The following is a 21271-nucleotide window of genomic DNA, read 5'->3' on the forward strand; positions in this document are numbered from 1 at the left end:
TTGAAAGTTTTAACATCTTTCTTCAAGGACATCCTTTTCTAGGATGCCAAAGGGTGCCCTAGAAAAACCTGATACATCTTTATGTTCTCTTTTGATGATAGTAACCTAATAACCATCCCAACAAATTTCAGTTTCTATTTACATCTTACATATTATAGGGGAAGTAGGGCCTTGAACGTAGATAATACTTTAGAATATAGAGTATCTTTTCACATGAAGAACTTTCTACCATGTTGTTTTGTTTAACCAAAAAGAAAATATTGATTGAAATATTTTGCTCTTGGATTAAATGAAGTAAAATAATTATCTCTATGACTTAGATTTTTTTCATTTGAAATAAGTATTTTTACCTACTACATGTGTTTTCTCTGGAAAATTTTTAGACATTTACTATATTTTAATTTTGGAATCATTTTAGATTTACAGAAAAGTTGTAGAGATAATACAGTGATTTTCAATATACTCCACACCAAGTTTTGCTCTTATTAGCATCTTAAATTAGTATGGTATAATTAATGAACAAATATTGATTTGTAATTATTGACTAAAGGTTGTACTATATTAAGATTGCCTTAGTTTTTAGTTAAAGAGTCCCATTCCTATTTTAAAATCTATGTGTGCTTTTTCAGGCCTCACCATAGGCAATTACAAAGGCTTCACCTGACAGACCACATGGAGCAAGCTGTTCTTTCCACACCAGACTCAGTACACAGCCATTGCGAGAGCCTCTAAAGTGTGATGTGTGCAAGGACTCAGGCCCCACTTGACCAGTCATGTTCTTCATATGTTGACTTTCCTAGGCCTGTGCCTTTTTCCTGGATCTCTTTATATGAGATCTTCAGGCACCTTTTCTGAGACCTCATTATGTGAGAAGGAAGAGAAAGCCTTAAAGACACTTTCCTCACTCTAACTCAGTACTTAGTACATTTCCACTCCTAGCCCTACCCAGCATCACGCTCCCAATCTCAGGGTCATTAAAACTGCCATAGCCGTTGGTTCAGGGCCTCCTCATTTGTGAGAGGATCCTGACTTCTGCACTGATTTACCAAACCTTCTACTGGTGCCCTTCCACGGAGAAAATAGAACAGGGAGAGTCAGTGCTCCCTCTGGTCTTAGACTCTTAGTTACACTGCCAGAGTAAGTGGTTAAAGGATAAACTCTTTCATTGTTGACATGTAATTTGCTACTCTATCACCTCAGAGCTTAGGTCTCGCTCTTCCAGCTCGGCTGAGCTCCTCACACTAGTCTTTTCATTCCCTTCACAGTGTCTTTTAGAAAGAAATCGTTTTTAATTTTAATGTAGTCAGGTTATAAATTCTTGCTCCCATGAATTGTGTGTTTGGTGTTATATCTAAAAACTCATCACCAAAACCAGGTCATATAACTTTTTTGCCCTGTTTACTTCTAGAAATTTTAAAGTTTTGCATTCTATATTTAGATTCTTGACTCATTTTGAGATAGTTGTTGCATAATTTGTTAGGTCTGAGTCCAGATTAATTAATTAATTTTTATATGGGCATTCTGTTGTTCTCATACCATTTTGTATAAAGTCTATTCTTTCTCCATTGAATTGCCTTTTTGCGTCAAGTAAAAAAACCCAACAAAAACAATTGACTATATTCGTATTGGTTTACTTTGTTCATTAAATGTATGAGTCTGTTCTTTTGATTATTGTTGATACAGAGTAAATCTTGATATCAAGTAGTGGTGATCCAATAATTTTTATCTTTTCAGCAACCTTGTGTTGACCATTCAGGTCTTTTGTCTTTGCATATAAAATTTAGAATCAGTTATTAATATTGACATAATCATTTTTATTTAATATCTGGAAGTCTGTACCTCTTTATTACCTTTACCCATTTTGCCCACCACCTTAACCCCCCTCTCCTCTGGCAACCATCAGTCTGTGTCTATGACTCCTATGACTCCAGTTTTGTTATGTGTTGTTTGTTTTCTGTTTTATTTTAGATTCTATGTTAAGTGAATAAGTGAAATGAGATGGTATTTGCCTTTCTCTGTTTGAATTATTTTCACTTAGCACAATGCCCTCAAGACCCATCCATGCTGTGGCAAATGACAAGATTTCATTTTTATGGCTGAGTAATATTCCATTACATATTATATATATATATATATATCAACATATTTATCCATTTATCTATTAATGAACACTTAGGTTGCTTCCATATCTAGAATATTGTAAATAATGCAGTGAACATAGGGCTACATATATCTTGTTGAATTAATGTTCTCATTTTCTTTGGGTATAGTCAGAAGTGGAATTGCTGGATCATATGGTAGTTCTATTTTTAGTTTTTTTTAGGAACTGCCATACTGTTTTCTGTATTGGCAGCCCAATTTCTAGTTTCATTAACAGTGCATGAGGTTCCCTTTCCTTCACATCTTCATCCACACTTTTTTTTTCTAATGACCATTCTAACAGGTGTGAGGTGATATCTCATTGTGGTTTTGATTAGCATTTCTCTGATGAATTAGTAATGTTGTACATATTTTCATGTGCCTGTTGGACATCTTTATGTCTTCTTTGGAACAATGTTTGTTAAGATCTTTGCCCATATTTTAATTGGATTTGTTTTCTTTTTTTATTGAGTTGTAAGAGTTCTTTATTCTTTATTTATTTGTGGATATTAATGCCTTATCTGATATATGATTTACATATATCTCCTTTAATTTAATAGGTTGCTGTTTTGTTTTGTTGATAGTGTTTTGTTTTTTTTTTCTGTGTAAAAGCTTTTTTAATTTGAGGTAGTCTCTTTGTTTATTTATTTTTTATTGGTCTTGATTAATCAGCTCCAAAATAATATTGCTAGGATCTATGTCAAGGAGATTATTGCCTATGTTTTCTTCTAGAAGTTTTATGGTTTCAATCTTATATTTAAGTCTTAGTTCTATGAAAATACCATTGGTATTTTGATAGGAATTGAATTGAATTTGTATATTGCTTTATGTAGTATGGGCACTTTAACAATATCAATTCTTCCAATCCATGGTCAATTACCAGTATAATTTTGAACTCTTTTAATGAAAATAGATATTATTTGATTATATATTTATTTAATTATTTTTAAAACAGTAAAATTATATCATCAAAATTTGTTTAGGAAATCCAGATGGTATGGCCACTGGACATACAGAATTTATAAACAGAGAATTGGTTGATCTTAATTGTGCTTCTGAAATTAAATGCCTAATATTACCCTAGAATATTATAAATCTTATCAGTGGTTCTCAATGTTGCAACTAAAAGGATTGGTACAAATATATGCTGCCATTTTATGGAAATAGTGTCGGAAGGAATTTTTTACAGGAATTCACCCACCAGTTATAATTTTCAAAAAGAGTTGCATCATGTAAAAGTAATGATAGCCAATATTATCGAAGGCTTACTTCTCTCATACACTGTTTTTTTGATTTTCAATGTGTATTAATTGTTTATTTCTGAACACACATACACTCACACACATATACACTCAAATTAAATACTATTATCATTTGTTGTGCGAAAGAATCCACTGAGGCAGAGAGCTATTAAGTCACTGTCCAAAGTAAAAGCTAGAAAATTGATAAAATGTAATTAAAAAATAGGCATCTGACCCCTCAAATTTTGTAGCAGGCCCTATGTGTAACCATTCTCATTATGAAAAGGTACACCTGCTGATTGCTAGTCTATATAATAAAAGCCTAATATGAATCAACCGAATGGTGGAACAACCAGCAGAACGACTGGTCGCTATGATGCTTACTGACCACCAGGGGACAGACGCTCAACACAGAAGCTGTCCCCAGCCTACAGGCCCCAGGCCAGCCAAGGTGGGTGTGAACCACCCCAGCCCCCCTCGATCACCCTGCTCGTCACCCTGCAGAGTGGCCTTGATCGCCGGCCAGGTCTAGGGACCCTACCCATGCACAAATTTTGTGCACTGGACCTCTAGAGTAGAGATAATCTGAGGAAACTCCTCTCTGTCACAGTAACCAAGATGTGTAATTCAAACCAGTAGGGGGAAATAGAGCTCTCAGTAAACAAAATATTAATCATGGTAGGTTTGTAGCAAAGAATAAACTGCAATTAAAAATTATAATGAAAATAAAGAAAGTAACTCATGTCACATCTTATTATGAATATAAAGCACAAGAATATGTTAGTTAGTCTCATGTACACCATGAAAGGGAAGATTCAGAAAATGTAAATATATCTGGAACTTCAAACACACTTCTGTAGCCAAAAGTGTTATGAGAGTAGTGAGAGTGTCTCTTTGAAAACTTAGAAGGTATAGACATGGTGCTTGACAGTAATATTGCAAATAAAATCTAATTAGTGAATATGCTAATTTTCTCCCCACCTTTAACATTAACAGGAAATGATATTGTTTTCAAAAGCTAAAGACATACAATTAACTTTATATATCATATCAAAAGAATTGAGGTAACATTATAAACCTTAGCTTTTCACATATTCATATAGAAAATGCATTGTTGCTTCAAATTTTTAGAATTGAACTGTCTAAAATTAAAAACAGTATCATTGCAAAATCATATATATATATATATGTATATATATGTATATATATGTATATATATATATATATATATATATATATATATATATATATATATTCTTTTTTTGCTGGGTAAAAAAGTGAACAAAATGTAATTCTTGGTAAATCATGGGTAGGTTTCAGGGCATACTGAAAACAGAGAGAAAAAGAATAGCACAAAGACATGAATATAACATTTACAACCTCCATATAGCTTTTCACAGTGTTTTTGGCAGAGTTCCTCATTTAAGTCATGTAGCTTAGAAACAGTGTCATTTTGAATAAATAGTTTTTCTTTACAACAACCTAATACAGATTTTATGGTCAATTTATTTACATAAGTTTCCGTTATGCAATCTTACATTTATTCGAGTTTTATTTTCACTTATATGATATATTTATGTATAATCAATTGGATTTTTATCTTTTAATGTAATTCACCTTATATTACTTTGCGTTCCAATTTATCAAAGTAACCTTCAGTGATTGTATCTCTGGAATACAGAAAATATATTTGGCATATGTAATTACTCTGACTAAGTCATCTCAGACACACTTTTATAGTTGAATCCAAAGTTCGTGTACAAAATCCTATATAATAAAAGGGTAATATGCAAATCGACTGAACAGTGGAACTACTGGTCGCTATGATGCTCATTGACCACCAGGGGGCAGACGCTCAATGCAGGAGCTGCCCCCTGGTAGTCAGTGTGCTCCCACAGGGGGAGCGCCACTCAGCCAGAAGCCAGGCTGAAGGCTGGTGAGCCAGCTGCGGTGGCAGGAGCCTCTCCCGGCTTTGTGGCAGCGCTAAGGGTGTCCGACTGATGGCTTAGGCCCCACCCCCCTCCCCAGGGAACAGGCCTAAGCCATCAGTTGGACATCCCCCGAGGGCTCCCAGAGTGCCAAAGGGTGCAAGCCAGGCTGAGGGACCCCCTTCCCCTGAGTGCACGAATGTTGTACACCGAGCCTCTAGTTTTATATAATAGACAAAACTCTCCATAAATATTTATCATCAGTTTATTTTTTGAAACCCCAACCAGTATCACTAGTTATCATCTCCTGATGTAGAAAATAATTAAAAGATCAAAAATATGTATTTCAGGATACTCAGTTTAACCAAGCTAATTTGTCTAACAACAGAATGAAATATTAGTAGATGTAAATCACAGAAATAAGTGTCATGAAGTTCTAATAGCTTCTCCTTTAATGATACATCATAAGTCTTAATGCATAACCAAAAAATATTAAAATAATTAAATTTATGTAGAATGCAAAATCTCTTAGATATTTTCAAGTCTCATTAATTTTGCATATTCCTGTAATCCTTTTAAGACAGTCTTTGATGCTTTTGCTATGAGGCATTCTTAATATGAACAATGCTCTAATGCAGAAAATATGGTAATATTTAAGGGAATTGACAACTGTAGAAAATTAGTTTCTATTGCTGGAGAATGACCAATATAACAAAGTTTATACTCAGTACCAATCATATGCATAGTCTTCTGGTAAAATTAAAACAGCTGGAAAGAAAAAAAAAACTTAAGTGGTTATATTACTTTTGCAATAATATTAAACTTTGTGAATAAATTAGAAAACAAGCCAGTTACTTGTGATAGCCATTGCATAAAATATAGTAAAATATAGGCTTTTATTGTAACAAAGGAGGGAAGAATTGAATAACCTAAGTATGGGTATGGAAACCTAAAAAAAAAAAATGTCTAGGTATTGGCTTCCCAATGTTTGTTCATATTTTATCTATTATTTATTACACATGACTGTTTCTTTCCCCCTCAAAAAAACAAAACAAAACTAGTTTTCCTGCTAGTATTCTTGCCATAGGTATCACTTCTAAATAATGGCTTCATTCTTGTCTGAAACCCACTGCATTACTGGTCAGTAATTACTCTTTGTTTCTTTATTTTTGTCATAATTTTAATTATTCCAATTTATTCCTTTTATTTAATATTCCTTTTTTGCTATATTGAGCCACCATTACTAATATAGATTTATGAGAATCTTAAAACCTAAATATATATATATCTTCTTTAATTTACTATCCTTATGGTATAGTTACCATATTCTAATTCCTTTTCCCATCGATTATAAAAATTCCTAGAAGTATCTATACTTCACTAGTCTTGTTTTTACCAGTTACTTAAAAGCTCAAAATGTGATTGCCACCTTTTTTCAAGATTTAACTATAAATCAATTTCTCTACAGTTATTACAATTTGTGATGTTAGAAATTATGTACTTTCAGAAGAGATTAACCAAAGAACTTGTATGCATATATACATAATCCATGTACACAGACAATAGGGTGGTGAAGGCCTAGGGTGTCGGTTGGAAGGGGGTTAGAAGAGGTCAATGGGAGAGGGGAAGGGGGCATAAGTAATACTTTCAACAATAAAGATTAAAAAATAAATTATGAACTTTATACAATCAGATAAACAAGGAAAAAGAAAATAATTTTAATTATAAATATCAAGTCATTTCAATATCTAAAGTAGGTTTTCAGATTTCTCTTTTTAGAAAAGACAAATAATTATGTAATAGAAACCTATGAATATGAACTTTATGAGAAACTCCTATAAGTTATGAAGTGACTATTATAGTGAATTTAGAGACAAGACTGTTTCCCCAATAATGGCCAAAAATCTTTGTTTGCCCTGGATGGGAATGTGAGATGCAGGGTTGGTGGCTTTCTCTGGTTACAATGACAGTTCATCTGTCTGTAAAGTTATTGGTCAAATGTTTGTTTTGGAAAAAAACTTCAGAGTGGGGAAGTTCTCCTTTATTGTAATAACTAGTAGCCCTGCGCATGAATTTGTGCGCCAGTAGCTCTCTGTAGGGCCTGGCCACTCAGTGCCTGCTGCCCAGTGGCTCTCCATGGCCCATCGGCCCATCTGCAGCCGGGCGCCGAGGCGATGATGCAAGCATTCTGCACCCCAGCCTGGCCTGAGGCTCATCCGTGGCTGGGCGTAGAACACTTGCCTTGTCGCTGTGGTGACGAAGCAAGCATTCCGCCAGGCCACTCACCCTGCTCACTCTCAGTGGCTGTACCCCCGGGACTGGGGGACTCTGGCGGGGCTGAGAGGACTGGGTACCGCCATCTTGTGGCTATGGGTGCCATCTTTGTGATGGAGTGATGGTTAATTTGCATATTGCCCTTTTATTAGATAGGATATTTAGAATGAAAATAGATGATGCACTATTTCAAAACAGCATTTTAAAAATAATTGTGGTATTTGGTATTTTATGTGTATTTCTAATCTTCAAGAAAATTTATCCATTGGATAACATATTATACTTGTGATTTCATTTAATATTTTCATGAAACAAATGAAAAAGCTATTAACACAAGTTTATATTTCACTAATATACATATATTATTGCAATAACTTAAGAATATCTGTATTTTTCATTCGAACAAGTAGTTGGGATGACTTTGGTAGTCAGACAATTGAAGCATATAAAATTTAAGAGGGAGAGATCAACTAAAGGACTTGTATGCATGCATATAAGCCTAACCAATGGACACAGACAACAGGGGGGTGAGGGAATGAGTGGGGCGGATAAGGTGGGGGGTAATGGGGGATTAAGGACACATGTAACACCTTAATCAATAAAGAAATTACTATATATATATATATATATATATATATATATATATATATATGTATTGAATTTAAACTTAATAATGAAAATTGATTAACTAGGTTGTAGGGTTTTCTTAAGGGTCTAAGATATTATTAGCTAGACTGATGTATTCAAGTAATTATAAGTTAATACTAAAGCTTAGGGAAAACTCACTTTTTAAATTAATAACTTGAAAAAGTAAAAAATCAATATTTTAAAAGAAATTTCTGAATATACTATGCAAAGAAATATTGCTCTTAAGAATGTATGTAAGTTCACATTTATATATGACTGCCCATTTTTTGCAAAGTTTGACATTTACTTGACCTCTTTCCAAATACCAAGAATTTCTCAATCAATATTCTATTTCTACCTATTGGAATATGAACCAAACTTCAAGGTCCAAGCTTAATTCCATTATCTCCATAAATACTTTTAGCTTGCTCCTTTAAAATTAAATATCCTCTTTCTCTGTATTTTTCTGATTGTTCTCAATGATACTACTTACTTTATTATATTGAAATGTTTACATACATATATCTCTCTCTATGTTTCCAGTTCCTTGTATTGAAAGGACTGTTACAAATTTGTTTTGAATAGACAACTGCTTGATTCTGATATCAACAGCAACACAATGTGCAGATAGCCAATTAACACTTAGCTTTAGTCATAAAAGAAAGAATATACAGAATTTTAGATGGATGAGTAGAAATTCATTAACATTAGACAAATTGAATTCAAAGCATACTTTATTACATATGAATGAATTTAGCATAATTTTATTATGAAAAAAATATATTCATTTATTGTTGAGAAGCCCTTTTGGACAAAGTGATCTAGTAGATTTCATGTATTGAGTAACATTGAGTTGAATAAAAACGGTTATGAATAACTGTGGAATCTATAAACTTCACAGTCAATAAATTGAACCACATGGTTTCTATGTTCTCTATTTTAAAGCATGTAGCTAATAAAAAAGAAGAGCCAAGTATTTATTTATTTAATTGAATAAAAGTTGGTTGTAGGAATAATAAAGACTAAAACGTAATATAGTATATGATGTGACATTAACTTTGTTAAAATATGCATTTAAATGTGTCTTTATCTCCATAAAAACTATAAAGTTTATCATATATGCTAATCAAACTATTCAAAAACTAAATGTGGTAGATTAAAATATGACTGCTTTTGAAGAGCAGTACACTTAATGTAGTACATGAACACAAGTACCTATATCTATAGGATTTTATGAATATCAAAATCTGATATAAGAACAGTTGAGTAACTCCATAGTCTTAAAATATATTGTTATATTGTATTTTATATTTTATAATTCTGCACAGATTTTATGGTATAGTATTTTTTTCTATTTATGTGAAAAATATCAATGGAAATTTTGATAGGGATTGCATTAAATCTCTAGAATGCTTTGGGTAGGATGGAATATTTATTAACATTATTTCTGATCCATTAATACAGGATATTTTTCCCTTTTGTCTTCTTCTTTTATCAATGCTTTTTAGTTTTCATTGTACAGATCTTTTACTTCCTTGCTTAAATTTATTCCTAAGTATTTTACTGTTTATGATACTATTGTGAATGTGATAATTTTCTTTATTTTTAAAAATATTTTGTTGTTGGCAAGGTCTGAATTATCCTGATACCAAAGCCAGATAAGAACACTATAAGAAAAGAAAACTGAGACCAATATCCTTCATGAATATTGATGCAAAAATACTCAGCAAAATATTAGCAAGCCAAATTCAACGACACATTAAATGAATCATACACCATGATCAAGTAGGATTTATCCCTGGGATGCAAGGATGCTTTGATATAAACAAATCAATATATGTGGGATACCACATGAATAAAATAAAAGGTAAAAATCATAGGATCATCTCAAAATACATAACTTCATGATAAAAACCCTCAACAAATTGGCAGTAGAAGGAACATATAATAAATATGTTCAATATAATAAAGGCCATATAAGATGAATCCAAAGCTAACATATTTAGTGAAAGGTTGAAAGCTTTTACTCCAAAGTCCAAAATAAAACAGGGTTTCCACAGTCACTAGTCTGGTGAACATACTCCTGAAAGGCTAGCTAGAACAGTCAATCAAGAGTAAATAAATAAAAGTCTTCAGAATCAGAAAGGAAGAAGTAATATTGCCTTTATTTGCAGATGATATGATCTTATCCTAAAGACTCAACCAAAAAACTGTTAGAACTAATCAACTAATTCAGTAAAGTTACAGGATGTGAAACCAACATACAGAAATAAGTTGTGTCTTTATACACTAACAATGAATCAATTCACTTTGGATTGCTCCTTTTTAAACTGTAATACTTGACAACGAAGTCACCTTGCTTTTCAATTAGAATTTACAATAATAACATGTTGTTTCTGCATGACATGTCAGTTTTTATTCCAGACTACCTTTTCAAGAAAAATAGAGGTAGTGTCTCCCTCAGGGTCAGAAGACAAATTTGTTTCCTGAACAGGAAATTACAGGTAATGTATTTTCTGAGATAAAATTTGGGTGGGTTTTCCAGTAACTTCTTTAGAAGATTAGGAGATTCCTAAAATCAAGGTCACTCATCTCAACATGAATCCACTGTACATGTAGTATCCTCCTGGGCTGTTCCAGATATCTTCCATGGAACTTAAGAAGGCAACAAAAAGGTACATAAACCTATTGCTTACATTGCCTGCAGTGCCATGAGTAATAGAGTCTTTTGTTTTTGATCTACAAATCTCACATCTTCTGTCAGCATATATGAAATTGTGCAAGGTCTTATGTGAATTTGCAAGTATAGTAAAGTCTCAGACTCCTTACAGTCTCGACATAATAAGCTCAAATGTGGAATACATTTTAAAGATCACTTGCTATTCTGATGAGGAAACTGAGGAACATATTTGTTCATTGATATGCCAAGATATTAATAAGTGAAATGACCCATTTGATGTTTGTTATTGCCAGACAATTTTCAGTTCCCTCAGATTCTCCTGTCTTTGATGAATATTTCTTCTTTCTCCTCTATTCTCAAATCTACAATATCTTATCTTTCATCTTCATTCAAATGACTTTATTTTTTACCTTTTGAGAAATATAAATCAGTTGAGAATAGACACACACTTTCCACCCCTTCTTACATGCCCAAGTTTATATTTTTATACAGTGCTTGAACTCCTATTTTACATCTGGTGAACTCTACCTCATCTATATAAAACCAACTCTGCCACTTGTATACTAAATCCTATTCCCTCATTAACTGAAAAATTTGATGTAACTAATTTTGCCTTCTAGCCTTTGACTTTAATGTTTTCTTTCCATTGAATTATTCCTACCAATAAAGATACATGCATAATATCTACCATTTAAAAGAATCACTCACATTTTATGCCTTTTCTTTTTGTAATTCCATTATTCTGCTCCCTCTTTTAGTAAAACTTACTGAAAAATATATTCTCCCATATTATCTACTCAACTTTATTATTGCTAGTCCATCAGAAAATAACCTAAGGTCATCAATAAATTCACATTGCTAGAATCAAAAATGAATTCAGAATCATCCTCAATCTTTCTGTTTCATCTCAAATGATGCAATTCATACTTCCTCTTTTGAAGATACTTCACTTGGTTTTTAGAACACTGTATTCAATATCTGCTTCTCTTCCTACTTCATTAACCAATCTGTCCGAATTACCTTTACTTGTTTTGTTAACTGGAATATTGGACCTCAGTTCATAAGTTCAGCTAAGAAAGAATTCAAACCCAGGAACTCTAACACAAGAAGTTTATTTAGAATGTCACAGAGGTAGAAGAGCCAGCTGGGTGGTGTGGACTCAAGAAACAAGTTACAGAGCCAAAATAAGAATCCTTAGAGCTTAGGAGAAAGAAACCAAAGTACAAGTCTGAGAAAGAAGGTGTGGGCATGCTTGAGAGAGGGGGTAGGGGGATGGTTAGAGCATTCCCTGGGTTCCTTGCCTTAAGGGTTTTTATCTGTTTTCTAATGATAAGAATTTCAGGGGAGGCCTCAGAGGAGGATCTCAATAGAATATTCATCATTTTCCCAGATATGTCCTTTTCAGGTCATGATCTCTACTGATTGATCAATGCTGGGATAGGGGGTCATTATTCGTTGCATCTGGTTCTGATGTCAGCCATGGCATCTCTTTGTCTAGTTTTGCTGCTTTACAGAGACTAGAGCTAAAACACAACTGAGAACTAAATGTTAGCTCTAGTTTGACCCAAACTCTGTCTCTGTGGTTTTGTTCCTAAGATTATTTGATGCAGGTCAGAATCTCACTGTTCTGAGGACATAATGATTAAGGGAGTGGTCATGCGAGGGCTTATATGAAAATCCTATGAGGCTGTTCTCCAGCCCCTTTGTTCCTCCTCTAAGGGGTCTAGACTGCATGAATAACTCCATGCTGGGGGAGGAAAGATTACCTTGGGGGTAATGTCCTAGCCTATAATAATTTTCTCCCCAGTTTTGCCTTTTTCTAGGCACCCAGGATTTTCCACCCTGGTGACATTCTGTTCCTGGCCTATCATCCCTGCTCTGCTCATTCCTGTCCAATTGCCTACTCTGTTTCTCATTGCTTCCCAGAGCTCAACACTTAGACCTCTTCTAAACACAGTCCCTTCATGATTTTATCCAGTTCATAAATTTAAATGCTCTATATGATGATAACTTCCAAATTTTAATGTTCATCCTGGACTTATCCCTTTAACCCTGCCTTGTAAATTTGAATGCTAAATATTTGGGGTTAGGGCTTCAACATATTAATTGTGTTGTGGGGGAAGAGTAACACAAACATTCAGTCCATGGTAGTTTTCCTTTTTTGTTGCTATTTTTCTGGTTTTGACCCTTCTAAAGTTTTAGGAGTAGTTTATAACCCATTTGTGTGACATGAAGGTAATTATCTTTCCTCTTCGTCATTTTTAAAAATAAACTTGTACTTACTAGTATGTATCAATATATTTTACATGCATTTTTTAAAAAAATTATAGGTTTTCTTTAATTGCTAATTAAATATTTGTCATAGTTAATATTTCCCTTATTCCAAGACTATAATACAAAATTCTTTAAATACATATAAAGTTATTTTTCTTACTAAATTAACTGGTAAATATTTCTAGCTAATGATTAATAATAGTGGCAATATTTTTAGCAGATATACATGTTTGTTTTGACATTAACTATAGCTCTTTGATATCACTCTATTAAAAAAGATTATAGTTGGGAGCAATATGATATGTATCATATATATACACACATTTAGATGCATGTATGTACTGTGTATGGAGCCACCTACAGAAACTACATGAATTCCCACCCAATATGTATTTCAGATGTCCAGATTTATGACACCATACATGAACTAAACTCAGTGAAAATATTTTGTCACTGGTTTATAACAACATAATGAGGTTTTTTGGAGAAAGTAGGATGACCTGCAACTAGGAAAAATAGGCTTGCTTGAGTTTTTTAATTGTGATTAGGGGGTAAGGCCATTGGGCCCAGAGGTTTCTTATCAGCATACCTAGATGTGGGTCAGAATAGGAAAGTGGGGGAAAGAGGGGCTGTGAGGCTTAATAGCTGTGTTCATAGCCTGGTTAAGTCATCCATATAATGAATGTCTACTGAATATCTACTGATTCTTTCATATACAAAATATATATGGATGTTAGATGGCAATGACAAAGAATCACATTTTTAAATGTTTCTTGTACAGCCAAATTATGATAATTTGAGAAAGTGATGGCTCAGAAAGAAATTATCTATTCATGAAAAATAAAAACCAAAAGTGGGGTGAAATGTTATAGGCAGAAGCAGTCAAGCATAAAAAAATGAAGTCATACACTTTATTAAAATATAAATGTGTCATTTAGGCTTTTCTGTTTCTAATGGAAAATTATATTTTCTGAGAAAATTATTTTATCCTATCTATACTTAATTATATAGACTATTTCAAATTACTAATACTTTTATTTGCATAGTCATTTCAGCCTCTCATAAGGTATTTTATTTCTTTATTTAAATTTTATTTTATTGTTTAAAGTATTACAAATAGTAGTCTCATAAGGTATTTTAATGTTATAGCCCTGTGTTTCTATTAGCATTTTTCATTTACAATCCTTAATTTTGTGTAGCAGCAAATTTGTCCTAACACTCACAGGTTTTGTTATATAAACATTTGTTTATTTTTTAAATAATCAACGTTTTATTAGTTAAACTATCCTGTTTATGTATTTTCCTTTTCCTTTTATTATTTGTTCTGCTTTATTCTTTTACTAGCATACTGGATTGTCTATTTAATAATTGTCTTTATTAGTATTAGTTTTTAAAGTTCTGCTTTTCTCCTAAGCACAACTGAACTAAATTAAGTAATTAATTCTATAAATTGGTTATCAATGCAATTTTTAGCATGTTAACAATATTCTCTTCTGTTATTAATTTCAATATAATAAGCCTGGCTTAGGAAGAGGCAATCTTATTATTTTAAATATTACTAAATGCAAAATCCTATCTAATAAAAGGCTAATATGCAAATCGAGCACCTGGCAGAATGACCGGTTGCTATGACGCGCACTAACCACCGGGGGCAAACACGCAACGCAGGAGCTGTCCCCTAGTGGTCAGTGCACTCCCACAGGGGGAGCTCTGCTCAGCCAGAAGCCGGGCTCTCGGCTGGCGAGTGCAGTGGTGGTGTCGGAAGCCTCTCCCACCTCCGCAGCAGCGCTAAGGGTGTCCATGGGACAGAGAGGGCACTGCTGGACTGAGGACCTTCCCCTCCCCCTGAGTGCACGAATATCGTGCACCAGACCTCTAGTATTTTTATAATATAGGCAGCTACAAAGATTTGAAAAGCACATAACAATTTTATCTTAAAATCTTATAACAGAATTGATCACATAAAATTTGAAGTAATATTTATAAAGATAATAACTGAGTGAAATGAAGTGAATTCTGACATTAAAACATATACAGCCTTAGCCAGTTTGGCTCAGTGGATAGAGCATCAGCCAACACACTGAAGTGTCCCAAGCTTGATTACTGTCAAGAGCACATACCTCAGTTGCAGGCTCTGTCCCTGACCCTGGTCCCCTGGTCGAGGTGCAGGCAGGAGGCAAACAGTTGACACTTAGATGTTTCTCTCTCTGTCTCTCCCTCTCCCTTTCACTCTCTCTAAAAATCAATGGAAAAATGTCCTCATCTTCAAGTGAGGATTAACAAAAAGATTTTTAAAACAAAAAAGTCATATATAAGCATGATAATCCTATCTTATAAAAGGGTAATATGCAAATTAACCATCACTCTGTCACAAAGATGGTGGCGCCCATAGCCACAAGATGGTGGCACCCAGTCCTCTCAGCCCTGCCAGAGTCCCCCCGTCCAGGGGGCGGCTGCTGAGAGTGGGCAGCGTGAGTGGCCTGGCGGAATGCTTGCCTCGTCGCCACGGTGATGAGGCAAGCATTCCGCGCCTGGCCATGGATGGGCTTCTGAGCCACAGAGAGCCTCTGGGCAGCAGGCAAGGAGCGGCTAGGCCCCGCAGAGAGCTACTGGCATACAGATTCATGTGCAGGGCTACTAGTCTTATATATAAAGAAGAAATAAACTTAATTTGCTATCTGATAAAATCAAGCAAATTTATAATTGCAAATAATCTATTTCCAACACTATTCTTTGGCTGAAATTAGTAGAAATTCTTTGGGGCTTAATTCTCATTAAGAGATATTGTTTTAGATGTTTTTAAATTGAAATAAAGAATGCATACATATGCAAGATTATGGGAAATTGATTGGCATTTATGATACTACTTCAAGTAATGGGATAGAATTTCATTAGAATTAATACTTATGAGCCTTTTTTGTTGTGTTTGTGTAACTAGATTACTGATAAAGCATTAGTCAGGTTTTATATCCTTTTATTTTTTAAATTTTACATAAGAAACGTTTTTACATAGAAGCACTTTTTCGATTAGAAGTGCTGTACAATAACTTGAGAACTGTCCTGTGATTTAGACACAGGTTTGTTTGCCTGTCTGTACAATATAGGTCATGGAAATGCTACCCACGTGTGATCAGACATGATATCTTTTCATCATCAAGTGCATTGAAGAACAGCTTAAATTTACCATGATTTTACTTAATAACATCCTTTACTTTTATTCTATTAAATAACATTTTATTTTTACTGTTTAATGTCATTTTTAATCACCCCACTTCCTATCCCTGCCATCTCTTTTTTCTCATACTCAAGTTTAGGTCACTCCCTAATCTTGCCGGGTACAACTGACCATTTCTGAGTTCAGCATTTGTACTCATCAGGGTTGTCCCTTTCAACCTATTCTCTTTTGTCTTTTCATGCAGGCTGTGCATTTTCGGTCACATCCCTTGTTATCCATAAGATTTATAATTTTTTGCTTCTTCTTTGTTTTTCATTGCAGCACTTGGTATTTTATTTTCCTCCAGACTCCCAACATTTCTCAGATGCATACTCATGCATCTGTATTTTAATTAAAGTTATATATTGATGTACTCTTGGCTTCATTGGGTAGTATATCACTAAAGTAGAGAGTGAGTCAGAGAGTGAATGTTCCCAAAGCATTTTATAAAATGTTACTCCTTGAAGTATCTTCCTTTACAGCAATTTTGTTTGTGCCAGTATTTTTTTATTATAAACAATAGAATATCTAGGCTTGTGAAACAGAAATAATATTGATAAAGGTATACAAATAAATCCCAGTAATATTTTACTATATCAAACTTGTATTGCTTTTTAAATATATATTTATTTAAAAAATTTGTCCTGGAATGAAGCTATTCTTAAATCCTCTCCACCCTCCCTTCCCTTAGTATTGATTTGTCTGCATTGATGAGATCCAAGGATAGAAATTTGTATGGATTAGATACATTTTGAACTATTTTCTGTCTTTATTGCTTTATAATGGTTTGTTTTCCTTTTTATTTGTTTAACATTTCTTACATATTCAAAGTTACATGTGGAATTGTCCCTTTTTGGGTCATCGTTATTTTGTAAGGAACATATATCCTTTCTTAATTTAAAGTAGTTCTCTTAATTTTCCTTCGGGGTTTGTTTTGCTTTGTTAAGTACCCAATTTTGTTGCTTTTTTTTTTTTTTCCATTCAGACATGAAAAGATTTTTTATCAGCAGAGATATAAGGAGTCATGGGATAGGAATGTTATCCATTTCTAAACTGGTGGTTTTCTTTCTGATCTTATTTAGCATATTACTATACAAATGTTGAGGCTTCTTTCTCTTGGTATGGCTTTGAAAAAGATGTGAACGGAATTTAATAATTACTTGAAATTTACTATCAGTCTAATGCTAAGTTGGCATAGATATAATAAGGAAAGATGTTTGGGTATAAATTTCAGAAAACTAGAAGTCCTTTATTAATACAACAAGTAACATGATTATGAGGATATGAGAGTAATGAGCTATTACTATGTAGCTACCAATATAATATTTATTTTTTACTAATACTGTTTTGACAATAGATATGAAATAATCATAGCTGTTATAAAAGGAGATAGCTCATATAAGAAAAGTAATTACCTCTATTTTTGTAATAGAAATACTTTTTAAAAATTCATTTGCATGTAATTTATTTTCTATCAATTAGCACAATTCTCTGTGACACCTAGAGCAAGACAATTGCCTTTTCAACTTTTCTAGCCTTTAGATATTTGCATATAATTATTTTGTCCCACAGGCCCCTCCTTTTAATCAATATTTTTTTCATTGCCTTTAACTATTCCTCTATGGCATCCTTAATTTTTAATTTACAGTGATGCATATATAAAGGTTTGCCTTACAATATGCATCTGCAATCTAGAAAATAGGAAAACACTGGGGGAAAAGGTATTTTTAGGAAGGGAAATATATGCCATTAGTGGCATCTTTTGAACAGGCCATGAGATTTTCCTTCTTTTTTATAACAAACACTAATGAAAACTTAATTTGCTGTCTTTCAAAATCTTCTAAAAGGGAACAAAATGAACTATTCAAATGTTGACTCGCCTTATTTTCCCAATGAAAGGAAGATAAAGTACTTTAAGTTACATATAAATAATTTGTATTGTACTAATGAACCTTTAAGAGTCTCAATGAGATGCCTTCAACTATCTTAATTTGTCATCACTGTAATTTTTCGTTGTTTTGGTTATAATTTTATATAAATTACTTATAATTTAATGTTGCATTTCCAATATATATAGTTTCTCGTTTTGTGATATGTATAATAAAGGCACTACAATCTCAGGTGATCATTTCTTTGTATTTTCTACTACTACATTGATATTAGCATTATATTTTAACTAGAGGCCCAATGCACAAAATTCGTGCAAGGGGCTGGGCCCTCGCAGCCCCGACTTCGTCTGGAAGGTTGTCTGGCTATCCTGTCTAATTAGCATATTATGCTTTTATTATTATAGATATTTTATCTTTGCTCTACTTGAAATAATATTGTCCTATGTATTTGAAACAGGTCCATGTATCTATTGGTCCAATAGAGGTCATGTAAATGCTACCCACATGTGATCAAAGTTCATTTTTGTTGCATATGGATATTCATTATTTCTAATTACATCTATTAAAGAAAACCTTTTCCTCCAACTGATTAGTCACCATCTTTATCATGAATAAAATTGCCATATGTATCTGGACCATGTTTATCAGTATTGTTTCATTTTAAAATTTTATATCCACAATGTAGTTTTTTGATAGGCTTTGAATTGAATTTGTCAGTTTATTTAAGAAAAAAGTGGCTTTTTATGTCTTTTTAATCTTCTATCTAAAACGCCATTGTAGAGGATGCCACCCATATACTCTCTTATCTTTTATCCTTTCACTTTGAGTTTGTCCCTCCCTGTCTTTGTATTGAAGAACTGCCCTCAGGCTGCCAGTGTCCATTGTGTTTGTGTGTTTCACACATGTGAACAGGGATTTATGTCACAAGTGGTGGATTATAACTAAAGCCTGAGAGATGAGGGAGCATTATTAACACTTCAGATCCCTTTCTGCTGATTGGACAATGCCAAGCTATGACCTGTACCATTTCCAAAGTGCTCTTGCACAATTGAACCATGGGATACCCTCTCTGATATTCTTTCCTGGCTTGGCTGCTTCCCATTCTGGTCCTACTTTCTGTCTCCTTTACTGAGTTTTCTTTAGGAACTAATAAATTCCTTACACACAATTTTCCCTCTCTGGGTTTACTTCCAGAAGCCCAACTTGGGACATTTTAAACCAAATTTTAACTAATTTTCTGATAGATTTGGGAAAATGGATAGAGAAAAGAGGCAAGAGTGATTTCTAGTTTTTCCATCTTATTCCTGAACAATTGAATAAGTGATGATGCCATGTAGTAATATGGGGAAAACAGAAGGAAAAAGAGTTGATAGAGGAATTCCAAAGTTTACTATAGGAAATGTCATAATTGAGAATACTAATTAATATATATCCATTGTCAAATGTGCAGTGCACTATGCAAATCTAGAATTTAGGAAGCAGTGAGAGCTGTACATGTGGGAATCACCACATATTAAATGGTATTTAAAATCATAGGACTAGATACAAATATCTAAAGCAATGCCTTGTCAAGTTTTTTTAATCCATAATATAAAGCATTTTACTTCTTAACCCATATTCATGTAAAAATGCTGAAATAAACTTTTCACAAAATTAATTGCATTGATTATGCAGGATTGAATATTTGAAAGAACTCACAAGACTTTATAGTTTGGATACTCATTAAAGCTTTAATAAAGTTAAAACATGCAGTGCAACAGGAAGAAGCATTACAGGCAATTATCGGTGGCCTGAGAGATTTCTCAGCACAGCTCCCCAGCGTCCTTTCAAAGCTACACAGGATGCAGTTCATCTTTAGTTTATGAACCACCAAGACATGCACAGGGAATCTTTGTCTTAAAGGAGCTCAGGAAATAGTTTCCATTCCCAGGCAGCTCTTATACTTCACTGTCACATTCCCAAGACAGATTGTACAAGAAGTCAAGCAAGTGAAAGCTATCAATTTGTATATTGCTGAATAATGTAAATAAGCTTGCCCTGGATGCTTTTCAAGGAATTTCCACCTTTAAATAGCATATATATATAATGTATGTATGTGTGTATATATATATACATATATACATATATATATATATATATATATATATATATATATATATATAATTTATTTATTAAAACTCATTCTGATCTTGCCTAGAGTTAGTACAAGATTTCAGGCATTCTTAGAGGTAAGCATAGAGCTGTCCCAGTTCAGTTGTCAAATAACTTTATCTCATGCACTTTCTATGTATCAGGTTCACTGATATTTTTTTTAAAACACTCTTTTTTTAAAATATATTTCTTGATTGATTTCAGAGAGGAAGGTTGAGGGAGAGAGATAGAAACATCAATTATGAGAGAGAATCATTGATCGGCTGCCTCCTGCATGCCCCCTACTGGGGATTGAGCCCACAACCTGGGCATGTGCCCTTGGCCGGAATCGAACCTGGGACCTCTCAGTCCACAGGCCGATGCTCTACCCACCGAGCCAAACCGGCTAGGGCTTCACTGATATTTTTAATTCAATTCTCATTTTGTTCTTGTTTTCAGGCCACAATATGATAAAACACACAGCTAGAGAGAATGTTGATGGAGAAGGGAAGGGGACATAGAGGCAGGATCCTTGGAAATACCGATACCTAAAAGTCAGAAATAGAAAGAGGAGATAGGGAATAGCTTTGCTATTCTAATCTCCAGTATGAACTATGTGCCTCTTCAGTCCTTAGGTAGTACTTTCCTTGCCACTTCCAAATACAGGTGGGTAGCATTTTTCTTGTCCTCATTTAATAGAAGGAGCAGAAATTTTATGACTACTCATTATGCAGGTTGTTCAGTCTTGTTCCAATACAAAAAGTTTCCTGTGTGGAATGGTCATAGACTCCTTGGCTTTCAAGGCTCTCATGGAACCATGGCAACCACAATATAAAATTGAAATGTCTTGAATGGACATAAAAGTTACATGAATA

This window comes from Eptesicus fuscus, chromosome 19, assembly GCF_027574615.1.
Source record: "Eptesicus fuscus isolate TK198812 chromosome 19, DD_ASM_mEF_20220401, whole genome shotgun sequence".
Taxonomy (NCBI): Eukaryota; Metazoa; Chordata; class Mammalia; order Chiroptera; family Vespertilionidae; genus Eptesicus; species Eptesicus fuscus.